The sequence below is a fragment of the Furipterus horrens genome, unplaced genomic scaffold, assembly GCF_987537825.1.
Source record: "Furipterus horrens unplaced genomic scaffold, mFurHor1.1.pri manual_scaffold_4, whole genome shotgun sequence".
NCBI lineage: Eukaryota > Metazoa > Chordata > Mammalia > Chiroptera > Furipteridae > Furipterus > Furipterus horrens.
Window position 1 is genome coordinate 106,709,806 of NW_028327174.1, and position 23,169 is coordinate 106,732,974.

Here is a 23,169-nt window from a genome sequence, read left to right on the forward strand (position 1 = left end):
GATTTTAAGCTCATTCATTCATTGAATAAATATTGATCTGATGCTGCGTGCCTGGCACTGTGCTCATCAATGAGGACAATGTGTAAATAGGATAGTAAAGTCACTCAAATTCAGGAAAAAGAAAACCTAAAATGCAAATAGCTTGAGTCTAATTTAAGGAATATAATTGCTGTTTAAGGACTACATAGTAGAATAAATTAAGTAAACTGATGAGGCCAACTAATGTTGTTATGTAAATGGTAACAAAGTTGAACCTCAAAAATGAAGTTAAGTGTTTCAAAATCACCCTGATTATCTCAATCCCTGAGAGTCTTTTATAAATATGAGATTTTTTAGGTCCCACTGGAAATCTACTGACTCAAATCATTGAAGTTGGGTGCTTGGAATATGTATATTTTTAAATCCCCCATGTGATTCTGAGGATCAGCTATGTTGTTGAACCACTGTGCTGTACAGGTAAGAGGTAAAAGGCATTCTTGGCACAGAACCAGGATAAGGAAGATGTGGAAGTGTGACTGAGGTAAGCATGCTTTGGGAATTGCGGACAGGTCAAATGGCTGTCATGAAGAGTCTCCTCCATGGGAGGAGAAAGGCCTAAAAGCTCAGCAGAAACAAGATGGGCAATACAACTAGGAAAAAGCATGACATGTAGTAAATGCTCAGTAAATGATTCGTGAATGATGGATACATCAATGAATTAATAAGTTATTACCACTTTACATGTCTTGGTTCGAGTTTTATGTTTGTCATGAAGTTTATGAGGAGTGAGTGATGGATTTCAAATAAAGCAGTGAAAATCAAGATTAAATTAACCCGTATAAAATATTCTAAAATGACGAAAAAGCCCATACAATTGGTGAGTTTCTTGAAGACTTTCTGGAGGTATGACCAACATTCATAAGTGACAGTTTTTCTAATCCTTATTAAACTTTTATTCGAGGTGCTTAACCTCAGTCTAAGTGCTTATAAAATTTCACAAAACCATTGAAAGAAAACACAACTCAAACCCAACAGAAAAGATTGGCTGCCCTAATTTTCTACCCTGTTGTGTTAAGACATGCAGCACTGGGAAAAAATAATTATCTTAATTTTTGTCATCACAATGATTAATTTAAACATTTAAATGATACTCCGAATATTTTTCTTGTACTATGGAGCATATTATCTTTTTGGTAGTAACAGCATGCTTTTATCTTATTGTGTTTTTTTTTCATTATCATTTATCTCCTTTATACCCTCATTCACCTCCCCCCACCTCTCCCCCCCACAATTACTACACTGTTGTCCATGTGCATGAGTTCTTTTTCTTTTTTGTCCATCCCTCCACACACCCCTGCCCAGAGCTGTTAGCTCTCTCCATCTATGAGTCTGTCTCTATTGTGCTTGTTAGTTCAGTTTGTTCATTAGATTCCATATGTGAGTGAAATCACATGGTACTTGTCTCTCTGACTGGTTTATTTCACTTAGCATAATGTTCTCCAAGTCCATCCATACTGTTGCAAAGGGTAAAATTTTCTTCATTTTTACAGACAAGTAGTATTCCATTATGTAAATTTACCATCAAACAGCAGGCTTTTTTAAATTCAAGTTTTGAAATACTGTACCTTGAAAGAGCACTTAGCTGAGTATAAAACTAAAAAAAAAAAAAAAAAATCCTAGTCCTTCATGAATAATAGGTAGAGAAAGAAAATAGAGGAGGGGAAGGAAGAAATGCCAAAGGAAACCACAGTCATCTTAAACCTTAATTAAACTACTTTCAAGCCTAATTCCAGAACTTTGATGAACAACTTAGAGGTCAAGTTATCTGATTTAGTCATCTGATGTGACTTAGCTCCCTTGGCTGAATCACATTCAGGGTACCAGGGGCTGGGGAAAGAAACCCAAGAGAGGAAATGCCCAAGAGGGTCATAAAATTAACTCAGGACCCACAAGAAAGAGAATAACTAGGCAGCCTTAGAGTCCTGAAAACCAAATATAGTTTGGGGGCCAGAACAGAAGATACTGTCATCATCAAACCCCTGATTATCTCTGAGCTAGCTGTTACCTGGGAAAGTAAGAGCTGCCATTGGTATCAACCCACTGTTTTAAGGTAAGTCCTAAACTCTATATTATGGCACAAAAGGCTCTCAATCTGGCTTCAGACTCTTTCAGACTTCATCTCTTTTGCTCCTTTGTTCTCATAAAGCTTTACTACATGCAATGCTGTAGCACAGTATGTACCTCAAGCTACTATGTCTTTTTATGTGTTGTTCCTTTTGCCTAAGAAGCATTTTCTTTCCTCTTTATTCTCTTTTCACTGGAGTAATAGTTACTTGTTTTTCAAAATTCATTTGTTTCACTTACACCACAGTCAGTTGGGTGCATTTCTGCATGTTCCCGCAGCACCTGGCAGCCTCTGCACATCAGTTTATTCAGTTTATTTAATTAAACAAACACTTCAAAACAGCCACTCTCCACTCTATCCTAATCTTGGGGTCATTAGTTCATGTCTTTAGGGACTGCAGAGCAGGGATACAACTAATAGGGATTTATGTGTAATAAATAAGGAATGGTGGAGAGCTACCTGCTACAACAGAACATGTCCTTCAGTAGATGGAACATTTTAACACTCAGTTTTTCTTATTCTTTGCCTTGACAAACAAAAATATATTGTAAATTGAGTGTAATTTGTTCTGGAAGTACTATGTTTTTGAGATCACATGTTTTACTTTACTTGATGTCTTCCTTTTATAACATAGAGCTACATAAAAGAGAGATTCATAAATACTGGCTGATGAAAGGGGGGGGTGACTAAATAAATAAATAGGATTATTCCTGAACTCCAGTGGTCCCAGTTTTCTTGGTTCTCTCAGTAGATACTTCTTTGAGTTGATACACTTGGAGATGCTACAGAAGGATTAAAAACATACATGAGGGATGACTTTTACATATTTAATATCAAATGCACAAAAGCATAGGATTTTGGATATATAAGCTACAAATCTTAAGGTTCTTAACTAGAACTGGCTTTTAAAAAACGTTCATTTCTAGCCTGAAAAAATTAAGAGTATAGGATTTCTAACTATGAAATAATTAGTATTGGGTAAAAGAGCTTTTAGAATTATCTTTCTTTACTGATTAAGTGTAATTTTTTAAGGTAATTTTAGTAAGATCAGGTTAGTATCTATATTTCCTATCTCAGAGTCTCAAAAATGAGCATTTTGGAAGAACAACTTAATGTAGTGTTGACTCTTTAGCCAACTCCTGTGTATTCTGTTTATTTATTTTGAAGAAGGTTTTGTATTGTCATTTAAAATAAAGAACTGTAACTAAATAATCACTAATTTTTTTAAAATATTGAATTATAATGGCTATGTTGCCTGATGAAGATTCTGAACTGAGGTCTGCTCCCATTATTAAAAAGAACAATGAGCAAATATTAAAAGAGGTACTAATTACACATTCAAAAAAAAAAAAAAAACAACCCCACAAGAATGACTTATGAGGTCACCAAAAGGATCAAGAGTATAGAAAACTGAATATTACTCACTATATGGACCAATGTTATATAATGCCATGTCTTTATTACATCTTAAATTATTTCAGATACCATCAGGAATATGTGTCCCACATTCTGAAAGCATGGGGGATAGATAAAAACCTCTGGTCTGATCTAGCATGACATTTACATTTTTGTATTTTCATTATCTTGGCTCTGCATTTTCCCTTTTCTGAGAAAGAGATCTCACTGCTCAGAAATTAATAGCAGGGTGTTACTCAGGTGAGTGTGGCTATGTTCTTATCCCTTTCTAAGTAATTCCAGACACATGACAAAAATCAGACGTTTAGGTACTGTGTCAAAGGGAGGAGGAGGAGAGGCTCTACAAGAGAGACTTTTTACTTCTTTTAGTCTATTTTTTCATAATGTGGCTATAATTTAGACATTTTTTTCTCTTTTGAATTCCCTATTGCTTTTTGAAACTATGCAGATGGTCTTTCTTAAGCAAACATTTCACTGAAAGCATGTTTTATATCTGCCTGTCTACCAATCCTTGGTCAACTGCAGCCATTTCCAGGAGTAGGCACATGGATTAATTCAAGGATTCGATAAAATAAAGTTAGCAGAGAGTTCCACTGTTAGTAGTACTAGTTAGTTCTACTAAAATAGATGGTTTATGAAAGTATTAAAGTCCAAGGGAATGAGGTAAACTTAGAACACATTTCCTTCGGACTACTTACTGTCTTTTGATTATTTGGTTTAATCTGGCTATAATTGTTCTTTTTAACCAAGTTTTAGGGTTAAGAAAGTATTGTGGGTAGAAGGAGTATGGAATAAATGATATTAAGCTTGAAGAAAAGCTTGATAGACACAGTGTCTTGTAAGCTCAAAAAGGTAGAAATGTAGCCACAAGATGTGGCATTAATTTATGGACTCAAAGCAATTTGCCAAAATCATCACAGCAGAGCATGGCATACTTCTTTATTTCTAGATTTTTAACAGACACAAAGGGTTTGAGCAGATTTTAGCTGTATCATTTAGCACTTACTCATACAGCCATGATAAATGCATTGCTATGACTACAGCAAGCACTTGACGTAACAGATTTTTGTTTAAATACACATTTATCCAGTGTCATGATCAGACTATTACATTTAGCAATCAACATCATGGGTGCAAAAAAAAAGTCTACATTAAAACCTTTTGTTGAAATGCTTTACACTTTTCACAGAAGAGAAACTAAAATAACATGTTATATAATTAATCACAAATACAGTCCTTGAGTTTTTTGCCCATCGTTTAAAACACATCTTCTTCGTGGCATCTAGGTCCTGCACCACGGTGCTTGGCTGAGTTCACGAATCTATTGTAACCTATAGCTTACTGTCACTTCTCTGGCTCCTCCTCCTACGAAGCCTTGTTTCCTGGCAGTAATTAAAACCTCCTGCCACTGCCTAAGCTACCACTGCTGCTGGAACCACTAAAGCCACCTTGGTTTTGTGGTTTGGCAAAATATTGGCCTTCACAACCACAGGGGCCAGGGCTTCTGCCTCCAAAGTTTTCTCCTTTTATGGGTCAAAAATTTGAAGACTGATTGTTGTAATTGCCAAAGTTGGTGTAGTTTCTACCACCTCCCAAATTGCTTCCATCATTACCAAATCCATGATAATTCCCACTGCCACCATATCCAGCAACACCACACCTGCCACCAAACCCATCTTGACCACGAAGTTTCCTCCATGACCAAAGTTGTCATTCCCACCCAAACCACCTCCACGACCATCACCTAAATTTCCAGAACCACTTTTATCTCTTTGGCTGGATAGAACACTGGCCATCTCTTGCTTAGGTAGGGCTTTCCTTAGTTTACAGTTGTGGTCATTCATACTACGGTATTTCTGAATGAAAATCTTGTCTGCAGAGTCTTTGTCATCAAAGGTTACAAAAGCAAAGCCTCTTTTCCTGCCACTGCCTCAGTCAGTCATGATTTCAATTACTCAATTTTCCCATACTGTTCAAAATAACTACTTAGGTGATAATCTTCAACGTCCTCTGTAATACCACTGACAAATATCATTTTCACAGTTGCAGGCACCAGGGCTTTGACAATCTTCTCTTGAGACAGCCCTCTTTGTTTCCACGACTCTTCCACCCACCCTGTGTGGCCTTGTATTCACAGCTGCATCCGCCTCCTCCACAGCGGTGTAGGTGACAAACCCAAGCCCTTGGAGCACTCGCTGTTTGGCTCTCTCATCTCCACACAGTCTGTGAGTGTCCCCATTGCTCAGCATGGCTCCCCAGACTCTCATCAGATGTTTCAAAGCGCAAACCTCTGATAAAAAAGTTTCCACAGCTATGCGAGCTCTTTGGGAGACTCCGACTTAGACATCACCACTGTGGGAGGGGGGACTTTAATGATACACTCAGCCCTGTCACCAGCAGAATGCAAAGATTTTTCTTTTTTCCCAAAGCTCTGTATATAGTAGGTTTTTAAGGAAATTGTATTTTTGGAAATGCAGACTTCTGAGCAAGTGTTCTGAGTTCAGCTTCTAAGTTGGATATTTCAGCTCTTTCTTCTACCAATTTCCCCATTATTTTCATAAAACAAAAATTTTAGGATGTTCATGTACATCACAAAAGCTGTAATTCATTTACTATAACTTATTATGTCATTTTCAAAAAACCTTTTAAATCTTCCCCTCAAGTTATTGCAATGGTGAAATGACTAAGAATTCTTGTTGTACTTTGAGAGACTTATTGCTTTTTCATTGCCTGAAAATATGAGTTGAAATTCAAGAACAACTTTCAAAATTCAGTTATAAAATACAACCTAATCTTACACAGTTGAAGACAAAAAACAGGCATAAAAAGGTTGTGTGGAGAATTACTTCTTAAATACAAGCCCACATCATTGCCCTTTAAAAATGAAGTTTCATAATTTTCTTGAAATATTTACTCAATTTTGCTACAAATGGGATGGTTAAGACTAAAAATAATATTTTGGATCGAGTAATATTCTAGACATAGGCTAAAATAATTTTATAAATTCTCTAAGGAATCAGACCCAAAATGCAATTCATTAAGACAGCTGACTGATAAAACATATATCTGATACAAAAGTAATTTTCTTCAAGTTGTTACCTTCAGGTTTACAAGATTGTAGCTTTCTTAAAGTCTTGACTGCAGAACTTCAAGATGTCTAAGTTTCCACCTTAAATGCTAAATGTTAAGGTAGTGCCTTATATTTCTATAATTTAAGTAACACCAAAGGAGCTCCAATATTATATCTACCCACAATGACTTTTAACATACCTTCAAATCTTTCAGTAGTTCTTTGGTCATTCTTTTGAGTATGATGCATCATGTCTGAATAGTAGAAACAAGCTAAAGTTAGAGACTGAGAATATTTTTTCAAAGTATATTTTTGTTCTCTATTAGCAAAAGCATGGTTCAATTTACTCCTTGCAGTACAGTTAGAAATGTGTGTGTGTGTGTGTGTGTATTGTGTGTGTGTTTTGTGTGTGTGTGTGTATTTGGGTACATGTATGCATCTCTCTGTTCTATTGACCCCAAGGAGAAACATTTTCCCTCTGAGATTTTTGGTTGTTGGTACATGAAATATTTTTTGGAATTCTGGCTTCAATAATGTTTTAAATCTTCTAACCTCAACTCTTGGGAAATGGCTTTTTGGTATTAGTATTCTTAGCCACACAGGAAAATACTGCAAAGCATAATGATTTTTGCAGTAACTAATCCCTTGGTCAGGTAAAAGTAATGTGAGTGAAAGCTAATATTATTTAGGACATTGAAAGTATTTTTAGATATATTTTCATGTTTTATATTTGATGAACAAATACTTAATAAATCGATGTTCAAGGACCTCCAAAAAACATTGGCAAAAGCAACAATATAACTCAGTTTTGGTACTGGTATAACTCAGGAAATAGGTGCCTTCTCCTTCTCCCTGTTATATTACTGAACACATTCTTAAGAAAAACAATACAGTCTTTAAAAAAATCTCTTTCAAAGTTCTAAAAGACAATCTCTGTATCTTTAATATTTATATTTCACATTGGGTTTCAGCAGTGAGAATAATAGAAAAATATCTAGTAAAAATAACAATCCACTTATCAACCTCAAAAATGCATAGTTTAATATGAGTGCAGTGCCACGGATGTTTACAATAAGTTATCACCAAAGAAATTAGTAATGGTCAATATGTACTCAAAATTTCAAGAAAGACTAAATTATGTAATTTCATAGCCTTGATGAATATAATGGTTTTGCTCTCAGTGTTAAAGTTCTATCCTTGAAGACTGATTTGTCACTATGATCACTGCCAACTTTCTGTTCATCATTGCTCTTTTTCTAGATTTGGTAGACCTACCTTGCAGAGGAAATAAGATTGTTTAAATGACGTAAGAGTCACTGTTAAACAAGGACTCCTGGCCTCAAATAATGAACATGTATAAGGCACGAAAGGAAACTCAACAGCTTCCACATGAGGTGCCTGCGACGCGTCCTGCATGTCCCCTGGCAGGATAAGGTCCCCAACACCGAGGTGCTGAAGCGAGCCAACATGAGCAGTTTGCATGCAGTTCTTAGCGAGAGACGCCTCAGGTGGCTCGGCCATGTCAAAAGAATGGATGCAGGCCGTATCCCCAAAGACCTCCTCTACGGCGAGCTAGCAGAAGGCCAGAGGATGACAGGGCACCCAAAACTGTGGTTCAAAGACATCTGCAAAAAGGACATGACACAGTGCTCCATCAATCTCAACACATGGGAAGTTCAAGCAGACGACCGCCTAGCCTGGAGGCTCGCAGTCAGGCAAGGTGCGTCACGTGCAGAGGCTGCGCGCAACGAGGAGGCGGCCCAGAAAAGATCGAGGTGGAAGCAGCGTCAACAGCAGCAACAACAGCCATCTGCCTTCACCTGTAACAAGTGCGGCAGGGATTGTCACTCCCGAGTCGGACTGCACAGCCATTCTCGGCGGTGCAGATAGACTCTCAAGAAGCTACACCATCGTCTCTCCAGACGGACGGCTGCCGATGATGACGATGATAATGGAAGTAAGAAATGAAGTACTCTAAAAATAGAATAACAGAATTTAGTGTTGAATGCTATAATACCTATCCACTTTAGAGATAATCTAGCACATAATCCCTAAATTTTATTAGTGAGAGCAAAGGACCCTAAAAGTCATCTGATTTGTTCAAGATCACAAGGCTGGTTTTGGCAGGCGAGGTTAAAAAATGAGTGTCTTGGTTAACAGGAGTTAGATGACCATCTGTTTATTGTGGACATCCACCAAAAATTGACCATGTTTATATCACTTTATTCATGCAATCAGTCATCCAATGAACACTTATATGAATCTGTTTTTTATTCAAGGCTGCATCAGATAAGTAAAAATTCAAATTTTGGTTAGCCTCAGGGATAGTTTACAATATTATGAAATTTCAAGTGGAATGTGTCTGGGAGTTTGAAAATAAATAAAACCTTTAAGCAAAACACCAATTTTGAATGACTGAATCAAAGATTACTTTCTTCTATTCAAATCCACATTTAATTCAAGTAGATTTTGTTTTATTTTATAAAGTTTATTTGCATTTTCCTAAATGAAATGATATAATATTTTACATTTGCTTCAAAATAATCTAGTATAGCTTATGTGGGGCATAGGTGGCAGTATAAAGAAAACAAGATTGCTGAGAGTTACATGTGAAGGTATTATAACTTCCTCCTTTATAACAATTCAAATTTTTTCATAATAATAAGTCATATACACATATATATAAATCTTTCTTTTAATGTTATTTGGGAAGTTTCTAACAAAACATTATAAATCTTAAATAGGCAAAACCTCATCATTTAGCTAACAACACATCTTCCTGACATCTTTCCTCCATAATGGGCCCCTCTCCTGCATTTATCTCTTTGAATTCCTCCAGACCTAGAAACAATGTGTCTCCTTATCTGTAGTATTGTTTTGATTTTTCTGCATTTTTCAGAATTTACACATGTTTTACCCATTTTCAAGGCAATTGTGAGATGTGAGAGGTACTGAAGATAAAGCACTTTGCAAGCTGTGAAGAGTTTTAAAAAACAAAGATGATCATAATAATGAAGACAATGATAATTGTGGTAATTGATTTTCTATTTTATTTCACACAGTCACATATGCAAATGCAATTAATATTTTTATTATATCACTATTAATGTTATCAGTTGCATATAGCAATGTTGTACATCAGTGGAATTCTGATAATGACTTTCATTTAAGTTATATGAACATTGGTAAGTTCCAAATCTGCATTTGAATATTCTTTGTTGTGCCTAGACTAAATTTTTTTAAAAATCACACCATTTTATTAAATATCAAGATAGGGTATTACTCATTTTAATTCTGAAACTTTTTTTTTTAATCCTAGAGGGTATTAGCTAATTGAAGTTAGAGGCTCTCTATTACACATCATCATTTATATGAATGGAAAAGCTAACATATTAATTTTATTTTCTATTTTGATTCTTGTTCACAGAAACTCAGGTACCAATTTGTAATGTGTTTTTTCATACTGAAGGGAATTGTATAAGCTACCCCATGTCTTCTATTCTCAAGGACAAAAAGTGAAAACTTTTTCTTTACCAATTTCATTCATTCTTCAGTGTTCTTTCCATAATTCCTTTATGGAACCTAACTGAAATAGAGTTATTTTACAGTGATTCACTGATATAATTGGTACAATCCACTTTTATCACCCTCAATTCTATTTTAATATAATGTAACATGGAGAGCCCTCGTATGTATATTTCACAGTGAGACAATTTATTCCTAAATGTAAAAGCACTAAGTTAATTATTTTTTAAATTCTTATTTAAAATGTATGAATTTATCTTAGGTAACAAATGTAACCCTATTGAGGAAGGTGAAGTGGAGTCAAATAGCAAGACAGGGTCAAAGTTATATTACTCAACTCACAATTCGTGTCAAAAAGTGAGAATTTTTAAAACCTAAATTAAATAACTGATGCAGTTCACATCTGACAGTTACTGCTTAAAAGTTTGAAAAAGTTAATAGAACTTTTTCTTACTTGGCAATCCTGCAATTTGCTTGTAAAATATATTCTTAAATATTAGTTAAAATATTTTAACATACAAAAATAACAGAGACAACAGATTTACATATTAATGTATTTCCCTGCTTGCACCTCATCTTTAAATACTAAATACAGTTAACAGCAATAGCCTCCCTACCATCTCATGCCTTTGCTTCCTAGGAAGTAACTACAGCCTGATATCAACACATGCCCTCTCCATGCTCAATTTTATGCTCTTACCATATATGTCTATACCATTGACGATTGTGTTATTTTGTGTGTTTTACATTTTACAGAAGTGATTTTATCTTGTACAGAGCATGTCATTTTCTCAGTTCCCCCAAATCATAAGTAAAATCACAATAAAGTCCAATGACATGTTTAGCTGGCTGTATTCATAGAGTACATCTCAAAAATAGCTCCCTTTTGGGGTCAACTCTTTATTAGAAAAAATTTACTTAAGAACACACAAGAAAGGTTAATATAAACATTCATCATTTGCGATACTTAACATGTAGCCAAACCTGTACCTTTCACAATCCAGTGGATAATTATTTAATCTTTGTTTGGTCTTCTTTTAAGGAACATGGAGGTGATAGAGGAACACAGTACTGTGAGAAATTATTAGAATCTGATAAAACATAAGTAACCAAATGAGTGACTTGGCATTACTAATTTCATTCTTTCTTCTTTGAACTGGTAAAATGAGTATACAGGGAGATGTGGATCTGACAACTGCTTCACTCAATTTCATTATATAACTGAAAAAAGAAAGCAGGGGAATGAACTTACCTATTACAAATTGGTGAAATGCAAATGTTCCTTGGAAGTTAATTATTTGGAATTCGAGATATATTTTGCCATAGACATAATGTTATACACAATAGGTATTATTCATTCAGGACAGGAAAGACTATTACATCCATATTACGAGCCCATGGTTTAGAACAATATTCAAAGTATAAAAGGGTTACCAGAAAATCAATGCTCATATGAGAAAATGAAATTTGATATTCAATTTGAGTTTCCAAGCACATTTACACCCCTTTGGCAATGGATCAGAAGCTTCTGTCCACAGCCTCTGTCCTTACCAAGCACCAGGAGTATGATACCTCCTGATACCTAATGCTGGTACTAATTGATAGCACTTGAGGTCAAAAGTCCAGCAAGTAACTTGAAAATTAGGAGCTGAGGTTGACAACTCTTTGAAGAAAGAGAACTTGAGAAAAATATCAGAGAAGGAAGATCCAGGAGAAAAGTCCTAAAGAATTATGGGTCTCAGAGAGCCTTGATACCATGTTTCTCCACCCTAAATTAGTTTACCTGTCACTACCTTTCTTTTATTTCACTTGCTTAGGGCATTGGCCTGATGTTTCTTGTTTCATTCTTTCACTCTTCCTTCTGACAAGGATTCTCATTCTCTCTTGCACTGTACTAAGAAAATCAGTCCACTTAACATGGCTTGTTTGCAAAGCTGAATTCAAGAGCTATTTGGCCAATTCTTCATGAATGGAGGACCTCAAATTTTGACTTCTACCTCTACCACTAAATGAGTTTATGCATACAAGCCATGCAGATACATTGAAAGAACCGAAAGATGGTATTCATGGATATTTATTTATTTATTTATTTATTTATTTTAAAGTATATTTTATTGATTTTGTTGTTACAGTAGTAACAACAATTTCTTTTCCCTTTGCTCCCTTATTCCCAGTACCCCTCTTCCCTCCAGCAATCCCACCCCCCTTAGCTCATGTCCATGGGTCATGCATATAAATTCTTTGGCTTTACCATTTCCTATATTATTCTTAACTTCTTTCTGTCTATTTGGTACCAACCATTCATGCTTCTTAGTCTCTGTATCTCATTCCCCCATTTCTTGCTCTTCCCCTTCCCAGCTGATAACCCTGCACATGATCCCCACACTTATGATTCTGTTCCTGTTCTGATTGTTTTCTTAGTTCTTTTTTGTTTTTATTTTTTAGATTCAGTTGTTGATAGTTGTGAGTTTGTTGTCATTTTAATGTTCATAGTGTTGATCTTCTTTTTCTTAAATAAATCCCTTTTACTTTTCATATAATAAAGGCTTGGTGATGATGAACTCCTTTAGCTTTACCTTGTCTGGGAAGCACTTTATCTGCCCTTCTGTCCTAAATGCTAGCTTTGCTGGATAGAGTAATGTTGGCTGTAGGTTCTTGTTTTTCAACACATTGAATACTTCTTGCCAGTCCCCTCTTCTCTGCAAAGTCTCTTTTGAGAAATCACCTGAAAGTCTTATAGGCACCCCTTTGTGGGTAACTCCCTGCTTTTCTCTTTCTGCTTTTAAGATTCTCTCTTTATCTTTAACCTTTGGTATTTTAATTATGATGTGTCTTGGTGTGGTCCTCTTAGAGTCTAGCTTGCTTGGGACTCTCTGTGCCTCCTAGCCTTGTATGTCTATTTCCTTCACCAAATTTGGAATGTTTTATTTCATTATTTTCTCACGTACGCTTTTGATTTCTTGCTCTTCCTCTTCTCCTGTGGCACCCCTATGATTCAGATGTTGGCATGTTTAAAGTTGTCCCAGAGGTTCCTAAGACTCTCCTCACGTTTTTCAATTCTTGTTTCCTCATTCTGTACTGGTTGACTGTTTTTTTCTTCCCTATATTTCAAATCATTGATTTAAACCCCGATTTCCTTCCCTTCACCACTGGTTTTGTGTGGATTTTCCTTCATTTCATTTAGCATAGCCTTCACTTCTCTCCTTATGCATTTACCATATTTAAGCATATCTGTTGAGACTGTGAGCATCTTGATCATCAAATTTTTGAACCCAGCATCTGTTAGGTTGGCTATCTTTTTGTTGCTTACTTCTCCTACTGGAATCTTGATCTGTTCCCTCTTTAAGGCCATACTTTTCTGTCTCCTCACCATGACAGCCTCTTGTGTTCATTTGCCTCCGTGTCTTAGATAGAGCTGTTGCACCTGTTAAGTTGTAATGGGCAGAGCCTTAGGTATTGTCAGTACAGGGCAATCCGTTTCACCATGTTTCAGTCTTGTGTGGGGGGAGGGATTCTGAGAAGGAACAATGCCACTTGCTCAGCACTTGCCCCTTTTCCAGGCACTTCTCTCACTGCTATATGGGACTGGTGCTTCTCTAGCTGTTGCCCTGGACGTTGTTCTCAGAGTGGATGGATCTGCAGATGTTCTTGGTCTATGGGGATCCATAAACAAGTGGAATCTGCTGAGAGACTGGCAGTTTCTTCCTCCACTCCACCCTTCACTGGTTTGCAGTCAGTAGCAATGAGGCATTATTGTCCCCAGCACTGGAACCATGAGCTGTGCAGTCTGGTGTGGTGGTAGGAGTGCTCCCCAGGCATCCCTCTCAACTTTTTAAAACGTTTGACTGTGCTTTCTGCTGGCCTACTGCTGCTGCCCCTGCAACCACCACCACACCACTTTCTTTCCACCCTGGCTCCACCCCTCCTACCTGTCTGGATAAGTATTTCTTCTTTGTATCTTTGTTTGTTGTACTTCCATGCAGCTCAGTTTTCTGGAACTTCCGGCTGTCTCTACTTTTGAGGTAGTTATATTCCTACTTAGTTGTGGAGGGAGATGTTGCATGTCTGTCTAGGCCTCCATCTTGGCCAGAAATCCCCCAAGAATGGTATTCATAGACCTTTAATTGATATATTTAAACACTTAAAACATATCATCATGTTTATAATATTGTTTTTGTACTTCCTTGATTTTTAATATACTTGGATGACGAAAGTATGCCTGAAGACTGATCCTTTTTTACCTCTGAGAAGGCATGTCCACACTCCACCATTTCTTAAAACAAAAATAATTGCTCTTTTGAACTTTGTTTTTATAGTCATAATTCTCATATTTCTCTTATCTTATTTTTTGAAAGGGCACAATTCATGATGGAAAATTCTGACATGAAGGCAATTGTTTCCCCCTGCAACTGGGAAAAATATCTCTAATTGATGAGGGTGTTCCTTCTTGCTGAGACTACACATTCATCTCAAACTTATCTAACAGAACATCTCAGGGAGTCACTAACAATTTATCAATTAGCAAGTGAGGTGAACTATACTTGTAACCTCCAACTTATATACTCTAAGAAGAATAAAATTGTAAAAATTTTCTAAAATGAGTTTTTGAGTATACAAAAGACTGAAGTTTTAATTACATCTAAGAAGAAGAAAAACAGTGACTCTGTCACTCTAAGGAATCAAATGAGCTAACTGGGAAAGAATGTGGAATAATATTGGAGCATATGAGTAAATTGAGAAAAATGGTATAAGGTATTGATGATGTTACTTTGAGAACTTAGAGGTGGGGATGAGAATCCTTAAGAAGATTAAGCTTTAATTATTTTTATTCTATCCTAAACTTTTGCACACAATTCCTGTTCTTCCCAAAGTAACATTCTCCTAGACCAGCCCTGTGTAATATTAGAATATTACTTGGAAGTAATGGGTAGAGAAGGGAAAAAAATCCAAAATAGCAATAGTGAAAAGAGAAATGTAATCACTGTGGTCTTAGAAACAACTTTTCATAAGTAGCTGTTCATAAATAAATGACATGTAGAGAATCATGAGCACCTGTAGTTTTTGGAACCTGAAAAAGTCCAATATCCTTTATGAATTCCAATAATTTTGCTAAATATAATCCACTATATGTATCTGTCTTGCTCTCCCTAAAGTTAAAGGAGAGATACACTGAGATCTTGCAGCATGGCCTCTGGTGTCAGGTGATCTTCTTAAAAGAGAAAACGATGTCCTCACAGAGAGTGTTATTACTGTGGCTGCATGAATCTGCAAAGTGCTCATTGTGTCTTACAAGCATTGGAATTTCTGGTCAGTTCTACAGTTTGTAAAATAGGACATACTGCAATAAACACTTAAGCAAAGAAAATATATCTTTTAAATGTTAATGTTATTTTTTAAAGAAAATTAAAATAATTGAACAGCAAACATGAGTTACTAACTGCTATAAGAGGTAAACCCCAAATCACAGAAGCTTAACACAGATGAAGTTTATTCCACATGATCATTCAGGAACCCTGGTTTGTTCTGGTGGACTTCCCATGCTCAATATGGATTCCAAGGTCATTCTGTAGGTGATTTCATTCATAATGCTAGAGGGGAAGCAATCATTGTTGGCTCACTATGAAAGTCTTAATGGTCCAAATATGAAAGCGGTTCACATCTCTTCTGCTGCATTCCATTGGCTCGAACTTAGTCACATGGATGCAACTAACCACAGGTGCTGAGAAATGCAATCCAGCTGAGTGCGCAGAAATAAGGGAAAATGGATTTTGGTAAATACCTACTAGTCTCATCCATACCCTGCCATAGGCCTATTGTCTGTTATGAACTAGAAAACCTCTTTGTATTTCTCATCTTGTCATCAAAACAACTTAAAACAGATTTTATCTCCATTTTGTAGATGTAGAAATTCAATGTTATTTGAACTTGATCATTACTATCCATCATCAGAGCCAGAATTTGAGGTGGATTTCAAAATTTAGTCAATGGATACCAAAGGCCAGTCCAGGGACAGCTGCAATAAAAGTATTTAGAGCACATGTTTAAATATAACTTGATAGAAATAACCCCTGGAGTTTTGTATTCAGTAGCTTTGGGTTAAAACCCAGTAATATATTTATTTTAACCGCCCCTAGGTGGTTCTATATACAGCCACAATTGAGACCAGCTGCCCTCAGTTTTCCTGAAATCAACCACTAAATAGACCCTACAGGGGCATGAAAACAAGTAGTAATCCATTGTTCTTGAAAGACATAAACAATAACATCAAACTATTCCCTCCTTTTTTTAATCTTTTATTAAACAGAAGAGAGCATTGAAGTATTCAATAGCTTCTTAGGACAAACTGGTTACATAATAATGATGTTTGAATGGTGACAATTGTCCATATGGGAGTTAACTGAAAGATATAGTAATTTCAAATGACGCTAATCACTAAGCAGCCATAAAATAATAAAGTTGGGAAAGACAACAAGATTATGACCTAGTTGGGTGGTGTTTGAATTTGTAGACAAAAAAGCGCCCACTCTTTAGTTTCAAAAGCCGAGTTTCTTTCTTAAAACAGTACGAAAATTAGTGCAACTGGAAATGATAATGGTTAGACAAAATTTTCCTAATTTCTCCAAACTAAAAGTATACACTATACCTTGCCATCTTATCCTAGATTATGACTGTTCTCCAGAAAATCTTGGATAATTGCAGAAATTTTGCTAAAAGACGTTTTCTCTTTTGAGCTCTTTGATATCAGTGTAATCTCCAACTGTGAACCTTCAGAGTACCTTTGGACACTTAATCTAACGTTGTTCTGTGGCAATTCAAATACAAATAATTCTTCAGGAACTAGTCTGTTAGTCTTTGTGAGCTGTACAAGTAAACATAACAATTCAAAGTTAGGGATTTTACTGATACTTTGTAAAGGGGTTCAGAACAGGCCTCCCTAGAATGTGCCACTTTTGCATGTGAATTATTTTAAACTGAAGGCAATCAGGACCCTATGGGCTCAAAAAAAAGAAAAGCCTTTTACCTCTTCTTTAAAGAATTTAAATTGGGTCTTGCCCATAATAAGTTAGCATGAGAAATAAATTTTAATTATATGTATGGCAGGGCAAACATCTAATTACAGAACATCTGTTCTTCTATTGACCTGTGAATTATCCTCCTCTCCTTTGAAGTCCCAGGCCCCTATCCCATTTCTTGACTCAACATGACATATATACATCATTTAAGTTTTTTATCTCTGAACTTCTCATGTATGTGGGGTTCCTGTACGTATGAAATAAAATGTATTTTTTTCTTGTTAAAGAAAATTTTTCCTCCTTAAAACACATGCATATATGTGTGTGTGTATAGACACACACATATGAATTCTAAATGCCAAACATAAATACACTATTGTAGAGTTACATATACCTTGGGATTACCAGCTGTTACTTAAGTCCAAATTTATTGAGCTATAAAATTCCAGAATAAGAATGATTTACATAGTTTCCTCCATTTAATTTCAAAAGGGTTCAGAAAACTTTGATGCTTGCTACAATACTGAGCATACACATATGCATGCACATTTGGACAATGTTTAATATATGCCATTATTTAAAATTACAGATAGCTCACTTAATAAAAATGCAAAATCTGCTGTTCTCTTTGTCTTTTAAAAATTATTTCCATGTGTTGTAATTCAGCATGGTGTAATTTGTTTGGAAAATTAAAGTAATAAAACCTTAGTTTGTTGTGTGTCTGAATGATGGCAATTATTGTCTCAGTGGGTGGCTGCAAATGTGGGGAGAAGTCATTGTCAAGATATGCAGGCAGAATAAATACTGTTTACTGAGAGCTAATATATAAAAACTAATAATAGACATATTGTTGCATAAAAATATTACATCCCTAGGAAAACTTGAACAGTTAGCTCAGTGCAGTTAGCATGCATATACTTTCCTTCTAAACCACTAAAATAACCTGCTAGAGAAAAAAGAAATCCAGAGCAGTCTTTTCTTTGTCACATTTCTGTGTTGCATTATCTGGGATTATGTTGTAGACTATGACTATGAAGTTAATAGTAATTAATGATGTTTATAATCATTGGATTATTAATATTTTAGTAGCATGATAAAATGATTATTGTAATCATGTCAAAACATCATGAACACATATAATTGTAATAATGCTGGTTATTTTAGTAATTTAGAAAATTAGTGCATAATAAGAGATCAGCTGGGGCAACTTTATGTGTGTGAGTATGCATGCAAGAAGAAAATTTTTAAAAGGTAAGGCTGATCAGCTGGACAAGAAACTTTCTAGAACTGTGTGTTCTCAGACTTTCTTCTGCAAGAAGTTTTGCATTTTTCCAGTGCAAGATCCCCTAAAGAGAGCAAAATTTTGGAAAGATCCCTTGGATTGATAAAGTTCCAAATACCCAGGCACAGAAACCTTCTGTCAAGATATAAAGTGCTGAGATTTGGTATTATTGACATGTATCAAAGACAAAGATGTATTTTTCTAAATAGATCCCACGTAATTTTTTTCTCTGATGAATTCTGTCAAAACTGCAGACGAACTTGTTTTTGCTTTGTAAGAATTTGGTCAAGATTGGTAATTGTGATCCTACTGAATGGTGAATATATAAAAGTATCAGACTCCTCTAAGAAGCACTTTATGTTGAGTTTCTCAGTTAATCCCACAACAACCCTGTAAGATGAGTAACATTATTAAACGCATTTTACTGAAGAGGAAAGAAACATAAGTTTGTTAAGTAGCTTGTCCAAGGATGCATAATTCACAAGAAGCAAATGTGTACCAATCCCAGGCAGGCCGACTTCAGAATTCAGATCAACACCACTTTTCTTTACTACTGTACATAGAATTTAAGAACTACATGGGCATAGTGTGAGGTTCCTCTGCATAAGCCATACACAGGTAGCAGCTGACGTTATAGGCTGAATCCAAGTGAGGTGTATCAAGAAAATGACATGAAATAAGAGTAAAAACAGTATGTCAGAAGATTAGTATTAGTGACAAGATATTTGAAACATATACAAAATCTGAGATTAAAAATATGAACAAAAGACAGAAGCCAAGAACTAGAAGAACATAGATATGTGTGAGCAAGATGCAAGGTAAGAACAAGGTGAAGGCATTCAGAATGGTAAGTATAAACAGGGCTAGTGTGACAGGGGTCATTTTTATAAGGTGTTCTCTTTAGATGATACGTAGGTGAACTAATTGCAATATGTAGTAAAATAACAAATAATTAACTAAATTGCTAAAAATTGAATTGTTTTCTCATTATTGATTTGTTTCCAGTATTTACCCCTGATATTCTATATTTCAAAAACTATATGATTTTGGACAGCTCATACAAATCTGCAAAATCATGAATAAACAAGGCATGGAATTAATTAATTTTTATTTTAATTTTCTTTACCTCTATTTTTTATTACTATTTTATTATAGAAAAAATACATACCCTTCTTTATCTAATATTTCTGCATCTTAGCTTATGATCCTGTCCCCTTCCTCAGAGACTATTTTTGTCCCTTCTGTTTCCAGTTTTAGATCAAGTTAATGCTTTCCTGAAGAAATTTTGCTTGGACATCCCAATGAAGACTGACCTCTCTTTTATCTGAATGTAAAACTAAAAATCAACTTACAATTTAAAAAATGTAGTTTTTGTATCTTCTATTTCCTCAAATAAACTGTAAACCTTTGAGGACTAGGAATGATTAGTTCTCTTTCTTTGTGTATACACATAATCCCAGATTTACAAATGTTTGGCTTTATGATGGTACAAAAGTGCTACACATTCTACAGAAACATACTTCAAATTTTGAATTTTGATCATTTCCTGGGCTGGTGATATAAGGTAGGACACTCTCTAGATGCTGTGCAGAAGTGAGTCATAGCTCCCAGTGAACCATTTGATCACAAGAGTAAACAATTGATACTCTAAACTATACTGTATTACCAATGTTTTAAGGATATTGTGTTTTGCATTTTCACATTCTGTCATGTCTACAAAATTCCCATCTGTGACTCCTGTTTCTGATGAAAGGGAAGGCAATTACTCTTGAGATAAAACTCAAGATAACTGCCCAACTAAGTGTTCTGAACATGTTTAAGGTAGGCTGGGCTAAGCTAAAATGTTTGGTAGGTTAAGTGTATTAAGTGCAATTTTTTCCTTATATTTTCAACTTACAATGGGTCTATATAAATATAACTTCATCGTAAGATGAGGAACATCTGTGTATTCTCTGAGTTAAAATTCACTGGATTACTTTAATTAACTATCATTTACTGAATATTTACTACATGTCAGTTTTTGGATATTAGGTTACAGAGAATAAATAAGTAATCATTGAACTAATACACTGTCCTATCCTAAAGCATCTCATCATTTGTTCAGGGAGGGTATTAGTCAGAACACGCTAGGTTTTGCTGCCATAACAAATGCCTACCAAACCCTAGTCACTTACCAAAAAACTAGTTTGTATGCATATCTCTCACTGTACATGTCCATTAACAGCCAACTAGGCTCTGCTTGCTTCATGACCTGCATTCTAAGACCCAGGCTGACAAAACAAACTATTTGATAACTATGGCAGAAGTAAAGGAAACAGCAAACAGAGAAAATTATAAGTTGATTTTAAAGCTTCTCCCAAAAATTACACACAACATTCCCTGACACAACTTTTGGAAAAAGCAAGATAGCTTTGGACTGCTCAGTTCTACAAGGCTGGTATATATCTTACTGTGGGCTTGGCAGGGAGAAATAACTCAAAGAGGGAATGTTTAGTAAACTGTAGCACAAGTTACCTAATGGAGACAGACATGTAATGCTAGTGCTAATTGCTGTCAGAGAGGTATACAGAGTGTCCTATAGAAAGCTACCCACAGTGGGCAGTGTTAAATCACCTTTTATCAGCATTGAAATGGAAGTGAAAAGCCATCTAATCCAACAATCTATTCAAGGCAATCCATATATGCTTGTTGGTAGAAATTAAAAGACAAAAAGCATGGAATCATTTCTTCCAGATAAGATACATTTTTTAAATTTATTTATTTATTCGTTGTTTGTTTATTTATTTACTTTTAAGGAGAGGGGAAAGGAGAAAGAGAGGGAGAGAAACATCACTGTGTGGTTGCCTCTCACTTTCACCCCCAACTAGGGACCTGATGTGCAACATAGTCATGTGCCCTGACTGGGAATTGAACCAGTGACATCTAGCTCACAGGCTGATGCTCAATCCACTGAGCCACAGCAGCCAGGGCTTGATAAGATACATTTTTTAATGTAAGAAATTAAATGTGAAACAATAATCTATTCCAGCAAATTATTTTGGAATTCTACAAATATAATGTATAGAATGTGCACTGTGAACTTCTTTATCCAGAACATCTTGTTGGACCAATGTTAGTATCTGGAATTTTCTTTACAGAAGCATTAATGATAATTTAATAATTGTACCAACACATAAAAGCTCATACAACTGGATTTTAAAGGGCTGATGAGTACCTTTGTTATGCTAAAACCCATCTGTTCACTCTTTCAAAGAACATAGTGAAATCTGAGGATCTATTTTCACCAATTTTCTGTTTTATACAAATTTTTATATCATTCTTTTTGCATAATAAAACAAGCAATACTCTTTGCATAATTGTCATCTGTAATCTGTTTATATGAATTCAGTGGATGTTTTCTATTCATTTGCTAATAGCCCATGTAATATAATATTACAAGCTTCAATAGTGGAGTGAATATATTTCTACTTTTCAAAATATTTATTTGTTGTGTAGAAAAAAATGTTCAAGTACAGCACAAGCTTGATGTGGAAATGGAAACCATGATGTAAATTTCAACTAAATTTTCCTATAGAGCTATTGATATTAATCTAAAATTATGACCATCCAGTGCTAAAAATGATGAAATATGGAAGAAAAATGCAATCTGTTAGATAATCGTCTTTTTAGTGATTCTTCCCTCAGATTCCTTTACAATGGACAGATCAGTTCATGTCAATGGGATGGGTGGGTCCTTCTCCAGCCACAAAAAATGATGTGGCATAACTGGGTATAAGGCTAAAGTACTGTCATACCAAATAGGTCCACATTTTAGATCCAGCTGTAATATTACCCCAGGTAAGTGCTGGTACTCTCCAAACCAATGAGGACTTACTGTGATGGAGGCCAAGGTTGACCATGGCATACATCTGTGACCAAAAACTTGATTACCAACCATTAGCATGTAGCTTAAAAGCATTAGAACCATGGGGACAGGATTACTTGAAAAGAACCGGTTTTGCAACTCTGCTTGCTACTTAGTACCACAAAATATGACAGGGCAGATTATGCAACTTCTGATGCTTTCTAAAAGTTTTTATAAAATAATATTTTTATTTACATAGGCTTGAGTAATAAACACGTATATAAAACATTCTAAACAAAATATTAGAAATTTAAATCCACCAATATAAAGTAAGTTAATAAATCACAACCATACTATATTTATCTCAAGAATTTAAGATAAGTATGATATTCATGCATCAACTGATCAACCGCTGTAATTAACTATGGTAAGAAAATAGTAGAGAAAAAATATAAAATCATTTAAAGAGCTACAGAAAAAAATATGATTCAGCATTCATTCATGATAAAAAAAAATCAGAAAATAGGAAAAGAAAGAAGCTTCATTAGTATACCTGATAGAATTTATATGGTAGTAGAAGAATTGATGTGGAGTGAAATATGTTTTTAGGATGTTAGTTTATATATATATATAAACTATATATAACAATATATATAGTTTATATATAATATATGTGTATCCCTGGCTGGTTTGGCTCAGTGGATTGAGCGTCGGCCTGCGAGCTAAGTGTCGCTGGTTCGATCTTCCAGTCAGGGCACATCAGAGAAGGAAAACTGATTCCAAAAAACCTCCGCTGCCTTGCGGCATACCTCTTCAGGGGAAAGGCTAAGGGAGTAAACCCCGACAGAAAATCCGGAGCCGGAGTCCCTAAGGCGGTTTGACGTTGTAGTCAACACCGGCAACTCCTGCGGCGCA

At 35.4% G+C, this 23,169-nt stretch overlaps 1 pseudogene; it reads right to left on the reverse strand.

Moving 5' to 3' along the window:
* Positions 1 to 4,912: 4,912 nt before the first annotated feature.
* LOC150012621 (heterogeneous nuclear ribonucleoprotein A1-like) lies at positions 4,913 to 5,732 on the reverse strand (annotated as a pseudogene).
* Between the last annotated feature and the right edge of the window lie 17,437 nt (positions 5,733 to 23,169).